This window comes from Sphaerodactylus townsendi, linkage group LG03 (genome assembly GCF_021028975.2).
Source record: "Sphaerodactylus townsendi isolate TG3544 linkage group LG03, MPM_Stown_v2.3, whole genome shotgun sequence".
Lineage (NCBI taxonomy): Eukaryota > Metazoa > Chordata > Lepidosauria > Squamata > Sphaerodactylidae > Sphaerodactylus > Sphaerodactylus townsendi.
Genome location: NC_059427.1, coordinates 96,614,326 through 96,631,986, shown reverse-complemented (window position 1 = coordinate 96,631,986; position 17,661 = coordinate 96,614,326).

The window sequence follows — 17,661 nt, the reverse complement described above, 5'->3', positions numbered from 1 at the left end:
CAAGTAATCTATCTTCAGCTCTTTTCCCAGCCTAGTCTCTTCAAAATATGGGTTTACCCATTTCATTTTGTACAGAGAAATATCATTTGAAGATGGTAAAAAAATCTGTTCACTTCTCCTTATTTACCTGTTTATTTACACAGGCGTCTGGGTGGCAAAGACAGGTACAACAAAGAAGTTCTATTTTTTTAAAATGGGGTATTTTCAAACACTGCGTCGCACAGAGAGGCTTTAATGAGTCATGTTCGCTCTGATCGCAATTTTGTTTGTACAGTCAAAGTGGCTAGTGGTTTGGAACAGTTGGAGGTGTTTCACTATTCCCTTTGTGGAGAAACAATTCCAATCTGCATTCACAAAATGCAAAAATACTCTGGATTAATGAAGCCAGAATACCAAAACAGTCTAGCCAAAAGGTTCCCCTGAGCATACATTGGAGGTAGCCAGGAATGTAGCCTTTTATCAATACTGACTTGAGTCACTCAGGCTGCTCAAAACATGTTAACTGCTTGGTATTAATTTTATGTGAAAAATCTGCCATGAAGTCCTGTGTAGTGACTCTTTACCTTGCTATTAATAAGGAATGTTGCTGGCATAATCTGGAATTCTGATAGGATATGTGTGCAGTTGTAAAACATACCCCATTTATTTATTTACAATATTTGTATCCTGTTTTTGTCTCCTTACAAGTACCACCAAAGCAGCTGACAATTCAAAAATGCATAACATTACATTTTAAATTACTAAAATCAACCATCCTCCCAAACACATATCATTAAAACAGTTTAAATACTGAATTAAAACACATATAAAACATACAAACACTGTTGAGGAGGGAGAGATCAGTAAACAAAACAGTTGAGAAGGGAGGGATCACGAAACAATACTAAACAAAACAGTCTTTACCTGGGAGAAAGTGCAGCAGAGGGGGACAAACCAATCTCCATGCAGAGATTATTTCAGAGCTTTGGTACCATGACTGGAAAACCCCGCTCCTAGGATGCCACCCACCTAATCTCAGAAGGTGGGGCAACCTGAAGCAGGGCCTCTGAAGATTATTGAAGTGATTGGGTAGATTGATAAGGAATTAGGTGGTTCTTCAGGTGTATTGGTTCCAGGACAGAAGGAAATTCTAGCACCTTGGATTGTGCCTGGAAACAAACTGAGAGCCAGGGTAGATTGGCCAGGACTGGAGTGATAAGGTGCCTGTGACCCACTCCAATCAACATCTTGGCTGCAGCATTGTGCATCAATTGAAGTTTCTGAACGCTTCTCAAAGACAACCTCACAAGAAGTGCACTACAGCAATCTAATTTAGTGGCCAGATTTTTTCTGCCCAGGAAAGGCTGCAGGTAGCTAAATAGTCATAGCAGGTAAAAGGCCATCCTGACCACAACTGCTTATCTATATTGCTTACCAAGCGATGGACCTGGGTTTGAGAGTATCCCCAGGCTACAGACCAATTCATTCAAGAGGAGTGCAACCCCATCCCAAATGGGTGACACCTTAAATCCCGGATCAGACCTTTCAGCCACTAATTGCATTTTCATATTGTTGGGATTAAGCTTCAATTTATTAGTCCACATTCACTCCAAAATTGTCTACAGGCAGCAGTTCAAGATTTCTACAGCCTTCCAGGGATCAGCTGGAAGAATGAGACTGAGCTGGGTATCATCTGCATATTGGTTAAAGCTCAGCCCAAATTTCCAGATGATCTCACCTAGTGGTTTCATGTAGGTGTTAGAGCATAGGGGACAAGATGGAACCTTGAGGGATCTCATAGGCCAAAAAACAAGGCACTGAACAGCAGTCCCCCTGCACCACCGTCTGAAATCTACCTTTCAGGTAGGACTGGCATCATGACAGCACAGTAACCTTCAGCCATAGATGCAGGCGAAACGTTAAAAACAAGATCCACCAGACCACAGCCACACAGCCCGGAAAACCCACCAGAACCAGTTGAATCTGGTTGTGAAAGCCTTCGACAAGACAACAAAGAGCATTTATATATATCGCACTTATATAATCTCCCATTTCTCCATGTGTTCAAGATGGCTGGCAACTAGTTCATTTAAGAATATCCATTTAAAATGAAACAGATGAGCACAAGACAAAGTATCACCATAACATAATCTAATCCACAGATCACTGAACAAATTTAGCAACATATCACATGACAAGAAGTATGCCCTGAAAATCTCCAGAAGCCCATTCCAAAGAAGGAGTGCTATAAGAGAAAATACTTTTAACCTGTCTGTGGAGTTTTGACCTCTCAGGGAGCACTGGCAGGAAAAGCTGCTCCGAGGACCTAGGCAAGCACATGGGTCTATACAGGAAGAGGTGGTCTAAGGTTGTGAAGGGTTTTACAGGTAAAAACCAGGCCATTACACTGAGCTTAAAAACAGTCAAATAACTGTTGCCAAACAGGCATCATATTATTTTGACAGTTCACACAATAAACAAATGGGCAACAGAATTTCATAGTAACTGAATTTTTCAATGAACCTTCAAAGACAGTCCACAAGGGTATGATGCAGTAATCCAACCTAGGGATTCCCAAAGCATAGATCAGTGTGGCTAGGTCAATTGAATCCCAAAAAGAGAAAAATGTCCTAATTAGATGTGAATAATAAAAAGCACTCTGAGCAACAGGAGCAACTTGCACACAAAAAACATGGCAGGATCCCAGAGTACCACTATACTTTCCCTTGATCGCTAAACTATATGATCACAAGGTGACCGTTTTGTAAATACGCCATCACAACTGCTACCTCTACAACCACCTGAAATAGTCGATTCCTGTCTTGCTGTTATTATTGCTTCATAGGGGATGGGCGGGGAGGGGGGGACTTCGTAGGAAAACATAATGAATATATAAATAGAACTATAAAGCTTGTAATGTAGATTGGTAAGATCTGCAACAGGTTTTAAATTTTAAAAATGCAAAATTCAAATTACTTCAAAAACAAACAACTTCTAAAAGTCGGGCTGTTGGGAAGCCATATTTAGCACTATTCTAGGGCTGGAAGTTCTGTGCTGATTTGTACCAGGCAAATTCTATGGGTATTTTATTAATTGACCTTGTAACCATTCTTGAATCCCTTGCAGGAAAGAACTGAGCTGTTCCAAACTGTAAAATAAACAGCATGCTACTCCTGAGTTTTCAGTATAAAGGAACTTCCCCCAGCCTGCCACAACTAGAAAAGTTGAACCTTTTGAATTAACAATTGTAAAGGTACTGGAGCCTTTTCATATAGTAAATCTGGCAATCTGAACTGCAGATTAGATAAGAGACATTCATTCACTATGGAATTTTTTTTTAGAGAATCTGCTTGCAGCTCTCAACAGTATTTTGGAGATGGACTGGAGAATATGAGGGGAAAACATTTGTTGGTGGGGTGGGAGGGGGGAGAGAAAAGGGAGTGTTTGCTTTCCTTGTAATAGAATCCTGCTGAGTCTCATAGTGGCTAGGCTAGAGAAGGAGGGATGCAAATGAGGTCATTCCGGAGTGCTCTTTGTTGTTGACAAATGAACAGTGTTTGCACGCCAAGCACTGCCTTGTGCTGCTGCATGGGAACTTGAAATTGCAATTTGTGAAAGCTGACTCCTGACAAAGGTGAATTGAATCATAATGTAGTGAGGCCAAGTTGCAGTATGAATCATATTGTATCATCTGACATCTGCTTGCCAGTTGTGGGATGCAACAGTTACCTTTGGCTTAAGGCTCCTATGAATCTGCTCTAACTTTTTGGAGCATTTCACAAGCTCTGGTGCAACAAGGCATATCCCTCTACTATAAATATTTGCTTACCTGAATAAAAAGCACATTGGTTATTTTTCTCTGTATTCATACTAGTTGCTTGTGTATGACCAGGTCAGAAGCAAATTGGGGGCAAATGGCGCCAGCCCCTGAGCCCCGCCCCCTGTGCAGGCCTGAAAGCAGGAAAACTTATCCCTGAAATCAGGCTCCATCCCTGAAGACTGGAAGATGGCCAATGTCACACCAGTCTTTAAGAAAGGATCTAGGGGGGACCCAGGAAATACAGGCAAGTCAGTTTGACATCTGTTCCTGGTAAATTAGTAGAATCTATAATTAAAGATAAAATGATTAAACATGTAGAAAAGCAAGACCTGCTGAGGAAGAGTCAGCATGGCTTTTTCAGAGGCAAGTCCTGACTTACAAACTTACTAGAGTTCTTTGAGGGTGTAAACAGGCATGTGGGTAAGGGGGAACCAGTGGACATTGTCTACTTAGATTTCCAAAAGGCTTTTGACAAAGTTCCTCACCAAAGACTATTGAGAAAACTCAGCAATGAGGGAATAAGAGGGGAAGTCCTCATATGGATTAAAAACTGGTTGAGGAACAGGAAGCAAAGGGTGGGTGTAAATGGGAAGTTCTCACAATGGAGAGATGTAGGGAGTGGTGTCCCCCAAGGATCCGTTTTGGAACCAGTGCTCTTTAACCTATTCATAAATGACCTGGAAGTAGGGGTGTGTAGCATGATGGCCAAGTTTGTGGATGATACCATGTAAGGGAGGGAAGGACGGGGGAGGGGTGGCATGCAAGGGAGGGGAGGAAGGGGTGGCATGCAAGAGAGGGGAGGGGCCCCGGCATCTGGACATGGCCCACCCACTGTAGTGTGGGGAGGGGTGGCATGCAAGAGGAGTAAGGGGAGGGAGGGAGGAGTGGCATGCAGGGGAGGGAAGGAGAGCTGCCCGGTTTCTGGACATGGCCCACCCACCCTAGCAGGGGGAGGGGGAGGGGTGGCATGCAAGGAGAGTAAGGGGAGTGAGTGAGGGGAAGGCATGCAAGGGAAGAGGAGGGAGTGAGGGGTGGCATGTGAGGGAAGGGGAGTGAGGGGTGGCATGCAAGGGAAGAAGAGGGAGTGAGGGGTGGCATGCAAGGGAGGGGAGGGGGGGAGAACCGCAAAGGATTGCGAAGAGCTCCAAAAGCCAGACCTTGATAGAAATTAGGTGGAGGTGGGCTAGAAATGGCTTAAATGCACAGTTCAATGTAGCAAAATGTAAAGAGTGATGCACACATAGGGGGCAAAAAATCCAAACTTCACATACATGCTACAGGGGTCAGTGCTATCAGTCACAGACCAGGAAAGGGATTTGGGCCTCTTAGTTGATAGTTCCATGGAAATGTCAACACAATGTATGGCAGCTGTGAAAAAGGCAAACTCTATGCTGGGGATAATTAGGAAAGGAATTGATAATAAAACTGCAAAGATTGTCATGCCCTTATATAAAGCAGTGGTGCAACCACACTTGGAGTACCGTGTTCAGTTCTGGTCCCCACATCTCAAAAAGGATATCGAAGAGATAGAAAAAGTGCAGAGAAGGGCAACGAGGATGATTGAGGGATTGGAGCACCTTCCTTATGAAGAGAGGCTGCAGTGTTTGGGACTCTTTAGTTTGGAGAGGAGACATCGGAGGGGGGATATGATTGAAGTCTATAAAATTATGCATGGGGTAGAAAATGTTGATAGAGAGAAATTGTTCTCTCTTTCTCACAATACTAGAACCAGGGGGCAAACACTGAAAATGCTGGGGGGAAGAATTAGGACTAATAAAAGGAAACATTTTTTCACGCAACATGTGATTGGTGTTTGGAATATGCTGCCACAGGAGGTGGTGATGGCCACTAACCTGGATAGCTTTAAAAGGGGCTTGGATAGATTTATGAAGGAGAAGTCGATGTGTGGCTACCAATCTTGATCCTCCTTGATCTGAGATTGCAAATGCCTTAGCGGACCAGGTGCTCGGGAGCAGCAGCAGCAGAAGGCCATTGCTTTCACATCCTGCATGTGAGCTCCCAAAGGCACCTGGTGGGCCACTGCGAGTAGCAGAGTGCTGGACTAGATGGACTCTGGTCTGATCCAGCAGGCTCTTTCTTATGCTCTTACAGCACAGGGTACCTATGACAATAAATAAGCTGGGCAACAAATCTTTTGTCACTACCTCAGACAGCACTGTTCTCCATACTGTGTGAGCACTAATTAATCTTCAAGCCATATCTCTCTCTGGTTAAAAAGATATATGTTTCATGTTCTGAAAGGTTAGGGTTAAAGCCCTAGTCAGCTTTTCTTTAGCAGCCAGAGGAGGTACTGGAGGAGCTCTTAAGAAGTTGGAAATTTAGAGTGAGCAGCTTGGCTATATAGGTGGCAAATCACCACACAAGTTGAGAAACTGAACGAATGTTTACCCAGCAAGTATTTCTCTTCTGAAGAATGTAGAGCTTCAGTTGACCCTGGCTACCCTTATAAAGAGTCATAGCTGAAGGAGACAAACAGTGTTATGTTCCTCCCTGGTACATTTGTCACTCATGTGGGGAACATGTTGTTTGCCCACCTTATGTACTATATATGATATCCATTCCAGTTCAAATCCTTGTTCAAAGCTTAAGCATCTGTTTAGTTTTACTGATCTGAGTAATTCCATATGCTAAAGTAAAGGCTTTTATATGAATTAAATCTGCTTCAGCGTTTGTAAAGCTAGGGCCTGCTGTGTTATTTTAAAGATTACTGACAGTTGATAAGGAAATTGACTCTGCCCCCCCCCCCTTTTCTCTGCAAGGCATGAACAAGGGAGATAATAGGCTAAAGTACTGGGACTTTAGGAATTTTGAGAAAGTATAGTGGGCAGTGGAAAAGCTACCAGGGGGCGGGGATGTGTGCGACGCACCAGGCGCATCATTTCTAGTCACATGGGGGACGGAAAAATCCCCCTCCCTCCATGGCCCCCCCGCAGCCCCCCACAGTCCCCCGCGATGCTCCCCCACTTTCTTTTAGGAATGGAACAGGCCAGAAGCCTGCCTGTGTTGCCTGGGCCTGGTGGGAACTACATTTCCCAGGGGCTCCTGGGAAATGTAGTTCCCACCAGGCCCAGGCAATGCAGGCAAGCTTCCGGTTTTCTTATCCGGCCTGCGCAGGGTGGTGTGCACAGGGGGCACCGTGGGGGGGGGGTGCCGTGGGGAGGGCGGGGGGTGCAAAAGCCAGAGTGTGCACCGGGCGCACTCTGATCTAGCTACGGCTCTGATAGTGGAGTGTCACCACTTGAGCCTGACCTTGGTTGGGAAAGGCAGGGCACAAGTCTAATAAACAAATAAACAAATGGTTGCCATGAAGGTGGGGACCAAATGCTGGGCAGTTCCAAGCCAAACATCTCCCTACTTTTTAATAGGCTTTCCTTCTGTGACTGGGAAACCTCTTTTTTCGTGCTTACTACTCACGCAGACAGAAGTTTCTATACAAACACTAGTACACAATGAAGGTCTTTAGGCACCTTCAGATGAGCACACATACATCAGAGAAGAGCTGGGGTTGCTAATAAATGTCCTGTCCTTTAAACAGAATTTAGTGTGTGGAAATGGACACCTGAGGCTTTTCATGGTATGGATGTGAATGACATCACCTTGTCAATGGCATCCCATTAAGACTCTATGGCAGCCCCACTAGCCACAACAGGCCAGGGGTATTTTTGAGCCTGATGGCAAGGACAGCCTAATTCCCAAAGGTGGAAACTCTACTAGTGGGAGCAAAACACGTGAGGAATGTCAGAAATGGAAGATTCTCTGTACTGAAGAACTAGCTGTTTGTTTACTTTTTTTAAAAGGATTGCTCCTTAATGGCATTGTAAGATTTGTCAGGGTTGTCTATGAATTTTACATTGGCAACCTCCAAATAAGTTCGGATCTTGCATTCTTTAGGGCTCTTGTGAAATATTCACCCTTGGACACAAGCCTGTGAAAGGCTGCTGCCTTTTAAGCCTTCTGCAGTGCCCATCATTTGTATTTAGCTGAAACAGAATATCCAAACACAATGCAGCGGGTTGTTTTAAGATCCCTTTCATCTGGCTTTGTGTTTCCTTAGGCAACCTGGAGCCCTGGGAGAATGACAATGCCTTTGATTACATACCGTAGCCACAACACCCGAGATGAAAGTTTAATGCTCCTTATTGTCTCAGCAGTTCTGAGTATTCAGCTGTGCTGAACAATGTGTCTATTGCCACAGAACTGAGGGGTTTATCATTAACTGATGGTGTATCTGTGCCCTTACCTTTGTCGTACCTCACTGCTGAAGGAGTCATCTACATGCTTGGTAGGAGCAGCTGGGAAGGCAAGTGACAGATGGGAAGTGCAGAGGTCAGGTACAATAATGCAAAGCAACCATATTTTCTGCAGAGGTGATAACAATTTGTGAGGAGTTAGCAAAATGGAAGATAAGTTGGTGGCTAAAAGTCCACTCCTCAGTACTTACTTAAGGGCCTGGTACATATTGGAGTGAAGCACAGGAACTGTTCATTGAGGTGCTAACTAGATGTTACAGAAGGCGCAAAGCTGCAGCACTGTTTCTCTTCCTCCTGGTCTCTCCTATAACATTTAGAGATACTTGGTGTGTAGTATGATGTCACTATGCTGTTCTACATGTTCCTACATGCATTGGTGATGAAGAAGAGTAAGGCCTTGAAGGGCGATGACATCATCTCACACCTCTTGAGATAGGAGAGGGAGAAATGACATAAGGTTGCTTTTTCCAGTTCCAGTCCCATGGCAGCAAGTTCCATTATGACATGCGCAGTATTGCCAGGTAAAGTTGTCTGCTTCCACCTTGGTGCCAGGAAAAGTTTCACTTGCTTAATTTGCATTTTCAGGCTGCTGTTTAAAGTCATCAGGGACAGTAAACAAGCTGTGTGTAAAGAGCTGTTAGGTCACAGCTGACTTAGGGCAATCCCAGCAAAGGGCTTTCAAAGCAAGTGAGTAACAGAGATGGTTTGCCATTGCCTTTCTCTCCACGGCCTTCCTTGGTGGTCTTTTTTCCAAGTACTGACCCTTTTTAGCTGACAAGATCAGGCTAGCTGATTTAGCTGACAATTGGCCATGCTGGCAGGGGCTGATGGGAATTGTAGTCCATGAACAGTCTGGAGAGCTGCAGGTTGCAGACCCCTGGGCTATACCATGCTTCCTTCCCTCCCCGTAAATAAGTTGGTTACCTTAAATCCCTAACATCCCTACCAGATGCAAATGCTGTGTGGTGTAGTGGTTACAGCTCTGGATTCTGACTAAATTCTTTTGAACTGTATCCCTCAGACACAGGAAGCAAGTGGGCACCACCAGGTAACACACTAATGGGGGGGCATGACATCCCAAAGCTTGCACTTGCATGACTGGGGTAAAAGCATGTCATGAAATCTGTTTTCCTACGAGGAAACACATCTGCTTCATTACAAATAGCACAGGCCTCAGCTGCCCTCACTGCTGTTTGCTTTCTTCATGTGGAGACCTTAACATATGTGCAAGTGCGGGTTTCCGTCACTAATGGTGACATGCCATCCCAAACCAGCTATGTTACTGGAGGCACATTACTTTTAATTGGAGAGCTGGAGTGGCTCTTGCATACAGATGCCCATGGCTGGTGATGTGGCTACAAGAACAGCTTATAATCACCTGCCACTTCAGGTCTCATGTTAGCTGAGCAATTGCCTTGAGACTTTGATCTTTCATGATTTACTGTGTTATAACTGGCTTTAATTATTACTGCAGTTCAGGTTATCAAGTGATAACTGCAAACCGTCATGTTTGTAAGGATAAAGTGTAGATAACAAAAGTGGTCAACATTTAGGCTCATTCAAGGGATTTGATACCAATGTAAACTGTATTGCCAGAGGTATGTCCTTCCTTCTTCTGCCTGTATTTTGCTTTGACCTTTCAACACTAAACATGCATCTATCTTTTAATCACAGCAAATTCTTTCTAGATTTCCTAGACCACTGTCATTCTGACTAATTATTGGCATGGTTCTAGTCTCATTAAAGTTGATGGTTAAACTCTCATTATTTTCCATAGATGAGGGCAGCAGGCGCTATGTCATATACTGAAACCTCACAAATGCTTTTTGTGACAGCCTGGTGAGCTTTCTTCAACAGCTCACAGGAGCTAATGTTCTTTACATCCCGCTGACCTTTTGGCCCCAATTCAATACCTGTTGCTGTGGAACCATGCAAGTGGAGGTCAATGGAAAGATGCCATTTGTCCGACACACAAGAAATCCAGTCTTGCTGAATTTTCATTCACCAGTTCCAGAGATATCAGAGCTAGCAAGCTGATACCCTTGAAAAAATGCTAATGAGGATTCAGATGCTAATTAATTAAATGTCAAGAAGGAAGGAGTGGGAATGGCCCAAACAATGTTGCAGTCAGTAGCCACTGGGACTTCCTATATGGCCTCTAGTCTATGATACTCAGGTTTTATGTGATTAAAAAAAACTCTAGGTTTGGTAGAAAAGATAGGTTAGGAGCACACCCAGGTAACAAAAAGCAAGAAATGTGTATAGTGTCAGAGACAAGGAGGAGGCAATGTATTTGTTCTAGGCCATAATTCTAACTCAGGCTGAACTCAGGGGATTTTCTTCTGCTTGGGTTGCATTGCACATTATGTGTTGGCAAATATATATTAGCTACCACTTAGATGAGTAGCAAAGCGCCACAGCCCATTCATCAACTCCAAGACAGAAGTGCATTTTAAAAATCCGTGGCTGAAAACATGCTTTTGCCACATGCAATGCTGTCATTATTACAAGAGCACATAAAATGTTTTGTGTGTACTGATGCAAACCTACAGTATGAAGCAGCCGAATGGTTTTTACATAGTTTCTCCTCAAATATAGAAAGACCTTCAGGTCTTCTATCACATGTTAGTAGTTCATCAGTGAGACTTGAAGGAGCAGAATTTCATTTTCTGAAGGAATGGATACTCTGTATTTCCAGGACAGCAGCCTCAGTAATGTCTAGGCAACTAGGATCATAGTTGTTTGTTTGTGTAATATTTTAGCATCTTGTAGGAACAGAAGGGAGATTGTTTTTGCTGCTACAGTCTGCGTAAACAACTAGATTTCTTAAGTTTCAGTGTGAAGGTATGGGGCACACATGACTTCTGCTGAAGGCAGCAGACTCATGCCTCCTCCTCCTCCTCCTCCTCCTCCCTGTCCTAGGAAGGTTTGCTGATTTACAACATGTGATATGATGTCATCACAGGTTTCACGTTTCACCGTCCCCACAAGCAGCCGCCAGTGAAGCTGAGTGGGCTGAAGAAGACACACTACATGATGTTGTCACATCATATTATTTGTGGTAACAGACATTTGGAAGGAGAGAAAAGGGGATGACACAAAGCTGTTCCTTTTGTTGGCAGCCACGTGAGATCTGTAATGTCAACTTCTAGTATAATAATTTGGTGGATAAGTGCATAACTCATATTTTCATGGGATTCAAGTTCCATCCAGTGGTGTTGTTTCAGCATTGTTATCATTAAAGGTAGCACCCTGTACAAGCACTGGGTCATTACTGTCCCATGGGGTGATGTCACATCACAAAGTTTACTAGCCAGACTTTATGGTTTGTGACTGTCTTCCCCAGTCGTCTACACTTTACCCCCAGAAAAGCTGGGCACTCATTTTATTGATCTCAGAAGGATGGAAGGCTGAGTCAACCTTGTCCTGGCTATCTGAAACCGACTTCTCTTAAGATTGAACTCAGGTTGTGAGAGAGCTTTGACAGTAGTACTGCAGCTTACCAATCTGCACCTGAATGCTTCTGATGGTGACAACTCTGCCCCTTGAGTGTCAGTCACAAGACCACACGATTCAGTTGCAAAAAGGCAAATGGTTGAAAAATCAGTGAAAGTTTATTACCAGAGCTCTTATCAACTAGGCCTAGTTGGGTCCAGGACAAATTTTGCAAGTGATACATTCATTTTTATAATGATACGTCAACAAGCAGCATTGAATTAATTATTGGCTAATTAGTTTTCTTGTCTATGTCTTGTCTAAATTTGGATGCGTTCCGGTATACGTGGTTGGCGACCAGTTTGTTGGCTCTAGCTATAGTTTGAGATAGATACATGTCACAGATAACCATGAAGCAAAGCTCCCTGGGGAGGGGGTCAGGAGGAGAAGAGAGCAGGTGGCTTTTCTGAGAATCACAAGAACACAACATCAAAGAGTATTTCTAAGAGAAACTTTGGTGGTTTTAGCAAGTACTTGGGTGCAGGATATAGCTTAACTTGTTTTCTATAAGGCAAGAAGTTTGCGGTCAGGGCGGTCGCAAGAACAATGCTTTTCAGAAAAATAAATGTTTTCAGAGCTCTGAACTTTGTAGGTTTAAGCTTCAGCAGAGAGGCCTCTTTAAAATCACAATTTTGGGGTTCACCTTACAATGGCACTGGACTTCCAAGAAGTGTCAAGTCAAACATACAAAATACAAAGCCTATTTTTAAGAATCATGAGACTTTATTAATGGATTGGTAGGGGAGGAGGGGAGCTGGGTCAGTTAAACTGCATTCCTAAATGAAGGTACATCCTTTTAAACCCATTAACTTTAATGGACTTAGAAGATGTAACCGCTGAGCACCTATGACTTTGATGGATTTAGAAAATGTCACCACTGAGCACGTGTGTCTTACCAGGTTGTATGTATTTTCTGTTATGACCTCTAGAAACTTTGTTTTTAGAGTCCCACTGGAGCATCAGAAGAGTCCTGCTAGATCAGACCAGTTATCTATCTAGTCCAGCATCCTGTTGTCACATAGCAACCAAACCAGTTGACCTGGAGGGCCATCAAACCGGGCAGAGAAAGACCAAGATGTTACTCTGGCACTGCCTTCTAGCAGTGATATTCAGAATGTTTCAGATGCTTTTGTACATGGACGTTTTCTTTAGTCATGCCTTGCTGCTGGTGATGGACCTATCCCCCATAAATCTAGCTAATTCACTCTTCAAGCCATCTGTACTCTTGGCCATCCAGTGACAGTGGAGTCCACGATGTAATTACTTGTTGAGTAAAGAAATATTTCCTTTTGTTTGTCCTGTACTTTTTGCCCATCAACTTCATTGGATGTTTATCAATTTCAAAGAGATCTGGTATTATGGGCAACAGTTAAAAGGTTCTTTCCAATCACTTCTTCTCCTTCACAAATAACCTTATAAACCGCTATCATGTACCACTCCAGTCATCTTTTTTATAAACTGCTAAATCCCACAGTCTTTAGGTTTTCTTCATAGGAAGGCTGCTGTTGTCCCTTAATAATTTTGGTTGTCTCTCTTCTGTACTTTCTCAGGATTTGCAGTATTCTTTTTGAGATATAGGGACCAGAACTTCACATAGTATTCCAAGTGGGTCTGCACTGTAGTTCTATATAAAAGCATTACAGTATTGGCCATTTTTTAAATCTTTTTTTATTATTAAGACATTAAGCACTATCTCTTTCCAAATAATCCCCAGCATGGAGCTTGCCTTTTCACTCCTGAAGCACGTACAGTTAACATTTGCATCAAGCTATCCACTATAACCCCAAGATATCTTTCAGTCTTAGTCTCATCCAGTTCAGATCTTATCAGCATATATTTAAAGTTGGGGGGAGGGTTGTTCCAGTGGGTGTTACCTTCCACTTACCAGTGTCAGACTCCATTTTCTACATTGTCGTCCACTCATCCAGATTACAGAAATTTTCCTGTAGCTCCTTACAATCCCCATTGATTTTTTAACCAGCCTGAATAACTGGGTATCATCTGTGGACTTGGCCAGCGTTGTATAATGCAGTAGACTCTAATCTGGAGAACTGGGTTTGATTCCCCACTCCTCCACATGAATGGTGAACTCTTAGCTGATGACCTTAGGCTAGTCACAGTTCTCTTAGAGCTCTCTCAGTCCCACCTATTTCACAAGGTGTCTGTCTGAGGAGAAGAAGGTAAAAGGAATGTTAAGTTTCTTTGAGACTCCTTACAGTTGAGAAAAGGAGGGTATAAATCAAAAACTCTTCTCTGCTTCTTCACCTCCCACTCCAAACCATTTATGAACAAATTAAATAGAACTGCTCCAATACCAATAACTGTAGGACCCCACTTTTTCCTGCTCACTGCTTTCTGTTTAACTGATTTTAATCCATAAAAGGACTCATCTTTTTATCCTGTGATCGCTAATGATAGTCTTTTCCCATAAAGAACATTTAAAACATTTTGCAAACATTTTTTTAAAAAAGTTATGGCTTTTTTGTCTGCATAGCATTGAAAAATAAAGCGTTTCCAGTGACTACAGTTCTTTTCTTTAAAAAAAAATTCTGTGAGAAAGTTCTGGAGATACTGAGACTTGAAATCTGTGCATATTGCTGATTCTCGTATTGTGTCTCCCTAGCTTCAAAGATAGCTCACAGAAAACAAAAGAAAAGGAAAAATGACATGTTCACGTAATCAACAGGCAATAATGTGTTTATTAATGTACATTAAAGATAGAAATGGCAGGCAGCCATGATGGCAGATGGGTAGGCATCTGTGAGAAACTTTAGCAAATGGTGGACAGCATGGAAAATCACTGAAGCAGTAGAAAATGGCAGGCAGAAAGCAGCAGAGAAAACGAAAGTATGAGCTTCAAAATAGGGCGGGAAAAACAAAATGTTTTCTGCTCACCACAAAACAAGCAAGAAACATCTTCAAAACATTTTGGCAATTTTTTTTGCTAGGTTAGCATTTTCAAATAAAATGGTTTGGGGCTGTAATAGACTGTTTTGAAAATGTTTTTTGGGAAAAGCAGAATTCCCCCCCAAAACACTTCTATTTCTGTTCTGAAGATGTTTCATTTGTGTTGTATGGAGTCAGCTATAGCCTCCCATTTCATCTTAAACTTGCCTTTGCATTGCCTTCCTAAGTGAAATCTGTTTAGCAATCTCCATATTGTCTGTATGTCTGTTGCTGAGAATTATTCTCTTTCAGAAGGTTTTTAGGCAGTAGTCATTAAATTCTGTCTTTGGTTGAATTATACAGTTTATTTTTTATGATGCTGACTTTGTAGCAAGTTGCTGGAAACTTTTGGTTATATTTTTATAATGGCTTGGTTGTTCAAAGTGTTTATTATGGACTGCATCCAGTGATCCATGCATATACAGATTGCAAATCTAGGTCTCTTGTGCTGTTTTTGACTCTAGCAAAGTTGATCTGAGAAGGATGTTCACAGACTAATAACCCTGCATATTTGGGAACGATAACTGGGCAGTAGTTATGAGGCAAAATTGCAGCTCCACTAATGCCAGAGGCAGGAAGGGCAGTTTCATCCTCTTCCCCCTTTCCCTACATGATATCAGTTCATATGGCTGTTAGTGTTAGTTCAAGTGCCCTGTGTCACAACTTCCCAGAGGCTGGAAAGAATTACAGAGGGGAATAAGGGAAAAAATTGAACCCATCAGTGCCATCTGCTGACTGATTGTTGGATCAAACCCAGTGGATTCATATTGTTTAGCTTTGGTTGTAATCCATTTATAGGGATGAATGGGAAGGAATGGTGGGCTAAAATACTGAAAAATATACATAATTTAGAGATGTAGAATTCTGCTTAAAGGCTCCCAAGTATAATACTGGCCACCTTTTTTTTTACTTGCTGTGCTCTTGTGCCTTTAACAGCAGGTGAACATGAAGCCATTAAGCAGATGAAACTGTCCCCGTTGGTCCATGCCAAGAACAGCTTCATCTGCTAAATGGCTACATGGCAGGCAGCTAAAGGTATAGGAGCACTTTTAAAAGGTCACTCTAGTGCTTTTGAATAACGGTCTGGATGGATCCTCTTGTGCTTGCCTCCAGTCAGAGATGCAATTAAACATTGCAAGGTCTCAGGGGAAAGCATATGATGAAAAGTGCATCAATGCAGGCATGGGAGAAGGGGGTTGGTTTGTCTTCACTATTCAAGAAAGTTTGAATAGTTGGGGCTTTTTCAAAAGTTAGGAAAAACAGATGAATAACACAGATCATAAAAGCATAGGGAACAAATGTTCACTCTCAGTTATGCAGTCTGGGTCTTCCAGTGAAATTGGCCACAGGTTCAGGAGGAATGCTTCATCATAGGATGATATTCTGGTCACTGTCATGTAAATTGTAAAAGCATTCACTTTTCAGATTTCTAACTCAGACCACCAGATATGTGTTCAACCGTTATCCAGCCATACTTGTGATCTTTCAATGCCATCTGGTTGGATAAAGTGGTCTGACCAAGTAAGATGATTTTAAATTATTTTTAGGAGGCTGAGCGGACTCCTAAAATAACTTAATGGTAGAATATGTGGTTTGCCTACAGAAAATTCCAAAACAGTTTCTTTACCTTTGTTTAAGGAAATTTTCAGTAGCCATGCTAGGAATGATCTCTGCCTAAATCCTGGAAGAGCCAATAAGAGTGAATTATACTGGGCTAGACAGACCAATCCGATACAAAGCAGCTTGTAGTGTGAAATATTTGTTGGGCTGACCTGGAGAACAATACCCCGCCTCTTTTTAAAAAGACTCAATGGGATGTTATCTCCCAGGTGATGTCAATTACCACCATGCCATAAAAAAGGTTCAACTGCCTATTTCCACACATTAAGCCTGCTTTAAAGGCTTAAGACACTTTTCTTCAGGCCGGTTGGCAACCTGATTTATTTGCCTCGTTTGAGCCCACTGACATTTGTTCCTAGCAATAATGAAATTTGGCTCAATAATGGTCTGTGGAATTTGGCTTTCACAAAAATTCTCTTTGCCTGCTGACCTTTGGAAGGCCACACTGTGACTTTGTTCAAAGGCAACCCCTTGATGTGTCCCTCCCCGCCCACTTCAAATTCATTATCTTTCAGTGTAGCCTTGCTCCTTAATTAAATAATCACTGACACCATCAGTATCAAGACTGTCAGTAGCTGATTGCAAAAAAGAGAGAGACTTGCTAGAGCAGTGGCCTAGTAAACAAGTGACCTTTAATGATTGTGACACCCACACGCAGAGTCTGGACCACCTTGAGGACAAAAACTTTCAGATTTCACTCAAGCCACCATGTCCTGTGGCAGGCCAGAGGCCAGAAAGTCTAAAACTGCAACCTGGTACAACATCAAACCATTAAAATGAGACATTGCATTCCTTCATGATTTAGACACCCTTAGGTTATTTCTGCACAATCCAAATATCCCAGGTTGAGCAAGGGAAATATCCCGGTTCTGCCAAGAAGTTTGTGTAGATTGTGGTCCTAAAGAGGATTTGTCCCGTAATATTTCCCCCATTCCAAGATTTTCAAAAATCGCCATGGTAAACCCGCTACTGTGCAAACACCACAGGAGCAGGTACAGTTTCTTTTTCCCACCCCGCCGCCTGATCTCCCTGCCCTGCTGCCTGCTTCCTGATCTCCCCACTTGAGTCATGTCAGCTTTCAACTCTGCTGAGCCGACAACTGTTGTAGCCTGCCCTTCCCAAAACATTCCCCCAAGCAAGTTTTCTGCTCATGGTATTGACTGGGTGCCATTTTGCCTGGGTTAATCAGGACTGGAGTCCCAAAATGTCCCTGTTTTATTTTCTGTACATGTACTGGTTGCTCAGAGCGCAAAGCTAGGGAGATGTGCATTTTGGGCCGAATGTTAGTGGGCATATCGGGGGGGGGGGGGGGCCTCTCATTTTCCACAAAAATATGAGAAGGTGAGTGTGAATGTGATGTGATGCTGTGCCCCATTGTTTTTTGCTGCCGCTTGCCATGTTGAGGCCTGTGCCGGACCCTATCCAGAACTGGAAAAAGGCGGGCTTAGTTTTCCCCCGCTGTTGCCCCCAAACAACAGCCAGTCAGAACGCAGGACACTGGGGATGTTTGCGCATGTGCGGATACACTTG